This window comes from Rousettus aegyptiacus, unplaced genomic scaffold (genome assembly GCF_014176215.1).
Source record: "Rousettus aegyptiacus isolate mRouAeg1 unplaced genomic scaffold, mRouAeg1.p scaffold_m13_p_3, whole genome shotgun sequence".
In the NCBI taxonomy this organism is placed as follows: Eukaryota; Metazoa; Chordata; class Mammalia; order Chiroptera; family Pteropodidae; genus Rousettus; species Rousettus aegyptiacus.
Window position 1 is genome coordinate 75,608,492 of NW_023416306.1, and position 8,072 is coordinate 75,616,563.

The window sequence follows — 8,072 nt, forward strand, 5'->3', positions numbered from 1 at the left end:
GAAATAAAATAGATAATATGAGAGAAGGGGTACAAACTGGGGGTTGGTTGCTTATCTAAATTGGTAACTAGGAAAGTCTCTGTTAGAAAGTTACATATGCTCTGAGCTTTGCCAGGCCATAAAAAAGCCAGAGGGAAAAATTCCTGGCAGCAGAAACAGAAAGCACCAGGTTCCTAGACTGTGATCAACCTTGGTCTATCTGAGCAATAGAAAGGGATCAGAGCATTTGGAAATTGTGTTTGGAGGGGTGAACCAAAGATGAGATCTAAGAAGTGGGCAGCAACAAGTCGTACAAGAGGTGTCCGTTTTATTTCTACATGCAATGCAAATCCACTGAAGGGGTTTAACCAAGTTATTGTTCTGCTTTGATTTTAAGATCTCTCTGGGTTAATAGATTATAGGGTGAGAAATGAAAGCAGGGAGACCAGTTAGGAGGTTATTATAGTACTGTAGACAGGAGATGATGTTGGCAGGGACTCTGGTAGCAGCAGTGTAGATGGAACGAAATGGAAAAATTCAAAATATACTCTGGAGCTGTGGTTGAGGAGACTTTACACCGATGAATGAGCTGGAAGCCTCCAGGGTTTGGGGATAAGCTAAGGGAATGATATTATCATTTCCTAAAATGGTGAAGGCCAGGGAAGTAACAGATTTGGTGGTGGAAATCTAAAATTTCTATTCTGTCATATTTGATATGACTATTAGACCTGCAACTGGAAATGGAGGCTGAGTAGAAAACAGCCATCAGTACCCATATCAGTACAGTAGGTGGGTTGATTTGGGATGATGTTAAATAGAGTAAAATAGAGAAAGCAGATCTTAAACTCCTGTTGGACAGAGGAACGATGTGGAGTTGACTAGGGGTAAAGGGTGGAGGAGTATCCTGGATGGAATTAAGAAGAGAAGAGGATAGACATTTTAGAATGTCAACTTTCCAAATGATATTGTGTTAGATAAGGAGTCATAGGGAAAGGGAGGTGTTTTACTTAGTGAGCAAAAGGATACTCATTGAAATAGAGAAGAACTGAAAGGGTCAAGTTTTGAAAGAGCAAACACAAGTTTGAGAGGAGCAAACGCAAGTTAGAGTTCAGATAAGATGAGTGAAAAACATGTCTTCTGGCACTTTTAAGAATTATACATTACTGTGGTACTAAGCTCAAACTTAGGGGTAATGTCTTATTTCTACCAAGTTAAACATCTCGCTCTCTCTTTTAAAAAATAGCACTTATTATTATTTTTCTAAATATAGAAACAATTCATAGTTATTGTAAACATTTAAAAAACCCCAAGAAGAAAAAATTCAAAATCTGACTTCCCAGAAATAATATATGATGTCTTATAAACACATACACATTGTGCATTTTGTTTATAATCTTTAAAATACTTTGTCATAGTTTTAAAGATTGATTTATGTTGTGTATTTTCCCATGCCATTAAAAATTTCTCCATAAAATACCATTTAATGGTGTCACCACCTTTCTTAAAGCTTAGGAAATAGAAACCCAGAATTGTTACCCGCCCCCCCCACCCCCCTTTCACCAGGATGACCCATACTGGTTCCTATTCCTTCCCTATTTTATGAGATGTGACATTTCCTACTTGGGAAGGATATAGGCCTCCTCAAGTATCAAGATCACATGATCAAAGTTACAATTCAAGGAAACTGACGGTCTGAGAAAATTTTCTTGAAAGTAGGTAAGGTCTGTAGGCGAATGGCATATGATTAATGATCGTTGACCAGCAATTTCCTCACTCTGATGTCGACTTCTCTCCCTTCTCATCCTCCTTCTTTACTTTTCTTTTTCACAAAATGTTTATAGGAATAAAAAAAAATGAAAAAAAGTAAAGTGAGCATAGAATAAAAATTCATCTTTCCCAGAAAGTATCAAGCTATTCTATCAGCACCTTGGCTGAATCTTCTTTAGAGTAGGCCTGATTTTTGTTTTTCCTAACCACCTGGGGATGGAGAGCTCTTGTCTGTTTCCAGGTGATGAAAAGGAGCATGCGTGGAGGCAAAGGGCGAGTCCCACTGAGAGCAGTGGTAGGAGTTGGGTGGGCCTGAAACGATGCAGAGAGAGAGCACAGGAGAGTGACTCATTCTTCCCTACTCTCTTATCTTTTGCTTTGGAGGGTGCTCAGATGAACCCTTTGAAGTGTGAAGTCACCCAACCTTACAGCACAGTGGTGAAGGAAATTGGTGTTTCTATGACAGTTGTAAATATAAGTGTGTCCTCTGTTTACAACATGCACAGGAAGGTACTATAAGAATAGTCAGAGCTTTATGATTTAATTGATATATTTTAGAATAACATATGATCTTTATTAGTTATGTTTGATCTGGAAAACAGAATAGCTTCAAATGACATGGGGTAAAGGGCTCTGAGTATGGAGTGTGTGTGTGTGTGTGTGTGTGTGTGTGTGTGTGTGTGTACGCGCGCGCGCACGTGCACGCATGTTTGAGAACATTGGACCTTAAACAATTGTGGGTGAATCCAGGAAAATAATAGTAATGTGGGTGAGTCCAGTTGGTGGATCTGAAAATTAGTCAATGACCATGGAGAGGAAGTCTGTGCTCTGTGTTGCCTCCGTTGCTAGTGGTTGGCCTGAAGTCACTGTAGGTCTTTTAATATAGTCTGTTAATAGAACAACTGCACATATGGTGGGGAGAACAAGACACACTGGAGCCTAAGAGGGAAACTCAGGAACCCCTAAGAACAAATTGGGGCCAAAGAGAGCAAAGGGGATATCCGTGCCTCTCTTTTACTGCATCTGACCCTAGGGACACAGGTGACCTGCCAAAGGAACTGGAGTCCTATGCTGTGAACCAGTCCACTTACATGGCCCCAAACTCTCACATTTTATAAATCAAAAAAGAGTTTGCAGTTGATTATTTAAAGTTATAAATGTGACCACGAGCAAGGGTAAACTCTTAAATTTGAGGAAACACTTGAACGCACACAGGCACACACACTTCATTAGACAATACTAAATTATATCTCCTCAGATTTTCTTTTGGGGCACCAAAATATTGTTAAAAAGAAATGTATATAGCCATTGAATACCTAAAAAGATGCAGATCTAGGTTTAAATTTTAACAACTGGAATTCAAAGACACATAATATGGTGTGAGTGGATATAATCAGTGTAACATTTTTGGAAAAGCATTCTTCAATAGTTATCAACTTTAAGAATGCATACTACTTTCATCTCATGATTCCGCGAGTTAAAATATATTTGAAATATATTTGATTTGTGAAAATCCTTTTGCCCCCAAAACTGTAAGTTTAAGTGTGAAGATGTTACCTCCATAATTATTTAAAAAATTAAATTCTGGAAACCATCAAAGTGTCCATGTCTAAGGGACTGATTAAATAAATTTATATCCATAAAATGAGATATTAGTTACATTTTAAAGAGATGTTATTGATTGAAATTGGAAGTTGAATGATACAGAAGATATATAAACATATACTTATTAAATTGTATAAAGGATATGTGTATATAATAATTTGCATGAATGCATATTTTATAAAAAGACATACAATAAAATGTTAATGATGCTTTTATCTAGAAAGAAAAAAAGAATTTTATCCTTCAATATATAATCTTCTGTACCTTTTGAATTTTTGGCAACCAGTATTTACTGCTTTTAAAAGCAGTAATAGGAAAAATAGTAGGAAAAAATGTAAACTAATGGAAGTGATTAAAATAAGTGATATCTTTACTCTATACCCATTGTCTTTTCTAGTTGCTTATATAAAGAGTGTGATGCATTTTCCTTCCATACCTTTTTCTATGAACATTAAAAATTGTCTGTCTATCATCCATCCTTCCATCCATCCATCTTCTAATGAAATTATGCTTCCCATTCTGTTCTACAAACCTGTTTTGTCAAAGAGCAATATACCTTGAATGTCAGTTTAAGCATGTCTGTCTCATCCATTTTAATGTCTGCCTGGAATTTTCTTTTCTTTTTTCTTTTTATTTTTTAATGCTTACAGCACCTGGTCTTCCTAGGTGGTCTCTCATCTAAGTACTAACCAGGCCCGACCCTGCTTAGCTTCCGAGATCAGATGAGATCGGGCATGTTTAGGGTGGCACGGCCATAGACTTGGGATTTTCAATATGATTGTAGGAAGATACATTCTAGGAAAACCAGAAAACCTCTTCAATGAAAGAACAACACCTCGTGACTTTGAAACTGGTTTCTCAATGCAAAGTAATTGAGCTGGGTGCTGATGGGGTTCCAGGTGAAATTCCGAGAGTGGAAGATTTGTCTGAATTAAACCAGAAGCCATGTTGCCAATGCTTTCCCCACTGCCTGGTGTTGACTTCAGGGAAATACCCTTCTTGCTGCTTTCCAAATATTTCTCTTCACTGTCTCCCCAAGGACTATGTGGGTGTGGGGGTAGAAAGGGGTTGAAATAACTGTTAGCTAAGTGATGGGAAAGGCTTTCTCTGAGTCCTTTCGTCCCATTGAAAGGTGAGGAGGAAGAGCTGGAGAGGGACCCAGAGGAAGGAGACCAGCTCTGCAATCACTGGTGGTTTTTGCTTGATAACAAACTTGAGCCACTTTTGCCAGTTCTGTGTGTTGCTACACAATAGTCCACATAACCACAGCCATAGAATGCTTGGTTATTCCTCCTGTGGGAGGGTGAGAGTCAACAGATTAATTCTTCCCTGGGGCTGAGGCATCCTGGACTAGCCCTGCAAGTCACATATGCCTAGGTAACCTGCACTGCATTAGAAAGTGTCACTTAGACACCTGTAAGCCCTGGGGACAGGGCATATCTCCCCTAGGGAGCACAGTCCTGCCTACCCTTCTCTAGGCAGGGGTCAGCAACAGCCAGATCGAGTCAAGCAGGTCACAGCAGGTCATTGCTTCCTTTGTGTTTGCCGTCCTTCTGTCCACCTTGGTACCTATTCCTATTGGAGCCACTTGGGCACTCTTAGTTTCAGCTTTTATTTTATTTTATTTTTTTTATCTCTGCCAATTTTTATCTTATCTTTATTATCATGTGACAATGGTGACTCCTGATGCCCTCTGCTTACCAACACCAGAAAGTGTCAGCAGATGCCATTCTCTAAGGTTAACATGAGACTTTTATTTTGGCTTGTATGCACATATACCTACCGCTTTGTTTTTCCATCAGTAATATATTTTTATCAGGGAAATGTTTACAAATACATATAGGCAAAAAAAAAAGGAAAAGAGTAATTAACAATCCAACTTGCTAGGTTTTCTTTTCACATGTATCAATGACTACTTTAGTCTAGGAGATAGTTTCTTTCACAGTTTACATCATAAAAAAAGTAATATATGGTTGCAGTAATAGTGAAAGTGACCCAGGCATAATATTAATATCAATATTTATCCATTAATATCAAAAATTAATATCAATAGCTATCCATTTCCTTCTCTTTTTAAAAGGGTGTCAAAGCCAACAGTTTGGTGTAAACCTTCATAGGTTTTCTCTTCTAATGACAAAGAAAGCATTCCTACCTCTCCATACACGTTTTATAGATTTATAGAGAAAGAGAGAGAGAGAGCGCTTTTTATTTCATCATAAAAAGAGAGATCGTCTTACTTCAGCAACACATATATACTAAAATTGGAATGATACGGAAAAGAATAGCATAACCCCTGAGCCAGAGTGACACACAAATTCATGAAGCATTCCATATTTTTAAACCTTTACATATGCCGTCTACAAAAGACTCACTTTAGATCAAAAGACTCACACAGCCTGAAAGTAAGGGTATAGAAAAATATATTTCATGAAAATGGAAATGAAAAAAAATCTGGGGTAGCAATGCTTATACCTGACAAAATAGATTCTAAAACAAAGGCTATAACAAGAGATAAAGAACAACCCAGTAATCCCACTTCTAGGTACTCTTCCAAAGAAACCCAAAACACTACTTCAAAGAAATATGTGCATCCATATATTCGTTGTAACATTATTTACAATAGCCAAGATATGAGGCAACCTGGGTGTCCATCAGTAGATGAATGGATAAAGAAGTGCACATATACAATGGAATATTACTCGGCCATAAAAATAAATAAGTAACTAAGTAAGTAAGTAAATAAATCAAGTCCTGCCATTTGCAACAACATGGATGGACTTGGAGGGTATTATGCTGAGTAGAGTAAGTTAGATGGAGAAATACAAATGCCACCTGGTTTCAGTTACATATAGAATCTAAAAAACAAAATAAACAAAACAGAAACAAACTCATAGATACAGAGGAAATTTTGAGGGTTACCAGATAAGAGGGGGGTTGGAAGGATGGGTGAAAAAGTATACCCATTAAGAAGCATAAATTGGCAGTTAGAAAATAGTCATGGGGATGTAAATTATAGCATAAAGCATAGAGTCAATAACATTGTAATTATTTACGATATCAGATGGGTATTAGATTTGTTGGGTTGATCACTTTGTAAGTTATATAAATGTATAATCACTCTGTTGCACCTCTGAAATAGTATAATATTGTATACCAATTGAGATTGAGAAATAAAAAGAAATTTTAAAAAGAGAGATTTATGGGAAATATTGTTTTGAGACTCTTTTTCCCACTTAAAAATATATTGTGGATTTTTTTTCTATTCAATTCATATAGGTCTTTTTTACTCTTTTTACCGATTAAATAATCTCTCATAACATAGATTGTCGTAATTAATTCAAGCATCATTCCATTGATGGTCATTTAGTTGCTTCCAGTCTTCCTATTGACAATATTAGTGTGATGATCTTATTTATTATAAACAGCAAACTTTGTTTCTAAAACATTATTCTAGAAGTGGAAATATTGTGTCAAAGAATTTTAAAATAATTTTGCCCAGGTATACCTTGGAAAGTTGCAGCAATTGATCTTCCTGCTCAGTATATGAGAGACTTGTTTTCCCACACTCTCACCAATATAAGTTGTTATAATATTGAAAAACCTTGTCAATCTGATTAATGAAAAGTGATACCCCTTTATTGTTTAAACTTGAACTGCTATTGAGACTGGCAAGGTTAATCATCCTTGCACATGATAATTAATATAGTTAATCTATTGGTTACACAATTTTTCTTATTAATTTGTAGGGGTATATGTAATATGCCACTGATTTTGTATTCATTATATAAGAATAGTTTTCAGTCCAGCTTTTTAAGAACATTTTGTTTATTGTGTTTTTTTTTCACGTAAAGAATTATTGACATTTTAAATTATTTTAAATTTAAAAAGTCAACATTTTCCTACATGGCTGTGGATTTCCTACCACATTTATTAAGTCCCTCTGACCATTTATTTTAAAATTTCACATGTAATGCCCATAAGCTGTATCCGTGTTTATGCCGTGTGGCAGAGATCTCACTCTCCTGCTGCTCAGTAGTATATGCATGATCTACACAAGGATGGCTGTGCTCCCAAGGAGGTGATCTGTGGGCCAAATCAAAATGTGATCTCATTCCTTTTGATTTTCTTCCCACAAGGCCAAGTCACTGGGTGTGGCTGCTCTTTCCACTGGTGAATTATTAGTCTTTGCATAAATGAAAGAATTCATGGAACAGGTTTCTGTACTAAGGCTATTTAGAAAATTTATGGACTTATTTGGGAAAGCATTCTTATTTTTTATAAATAAGGAAAAAAATGGCAGAATAATTAATCCAGGCAAGGTCTCACATAATCAGCAGGGTAATTCTTTCAAATTTCTCTTTCATTTGGTAGAAGCATGGATTTGGTGGTAACATGGATTTAAGTCTGTATCCTCTTTGCATCTTGCCACAAGTGGCCCAGGTGAAGTGAGGGGTTTATAGTGGTCCCTTCCACATCCCTTTGGGCACGTGGTAGGACTTATTTCCCACTGGCCTTCCATCTGCAAAGGTGCTTTTGGCAGGGCAGAGGTTTCACCAGTGTTTTCTTTTCAAGGTAACACGCATGATGTAGGAAATCTTCTGTACCTTGATACATGATTGCTGATGCACATATTGATTCTGCTATGTGTTTCTAAGTGGGGCCTGAATTCTCACAGTGGGCCCAGGCTCCATTTCTTGACTCAGTGGCTCTTATATACCTTG

The 8,072-nt window shown here is 36.9% G+C and overlaps 1 non-coding gene and 1 pseudogene across 1 annotated transcript; one reads left to right on the forward strand and one right to left on the reverse strand.

The window, feature by feature from the left end:
• Positions 1–3,992: 3,992 nt before the first annotated feature.
• Positions 3,993–4,111, reverse strand: LOC118600998 (annotated as a pseudogene).
• Positions 4,112–5,581: 1,470 nt separating this feature from the next.
• On the forward strand, positions 5,582–5,689 carry LOC118601080. Its single transcript, XR_004950182.1, has one exon. It is a non-coding gene; the product is annotated as a U6 spliceosomal RNA (small nuclear RNA).
• The last annotated feature ends 2,383 nt before the right edge of the window (positions 5,690–8,072 follow it).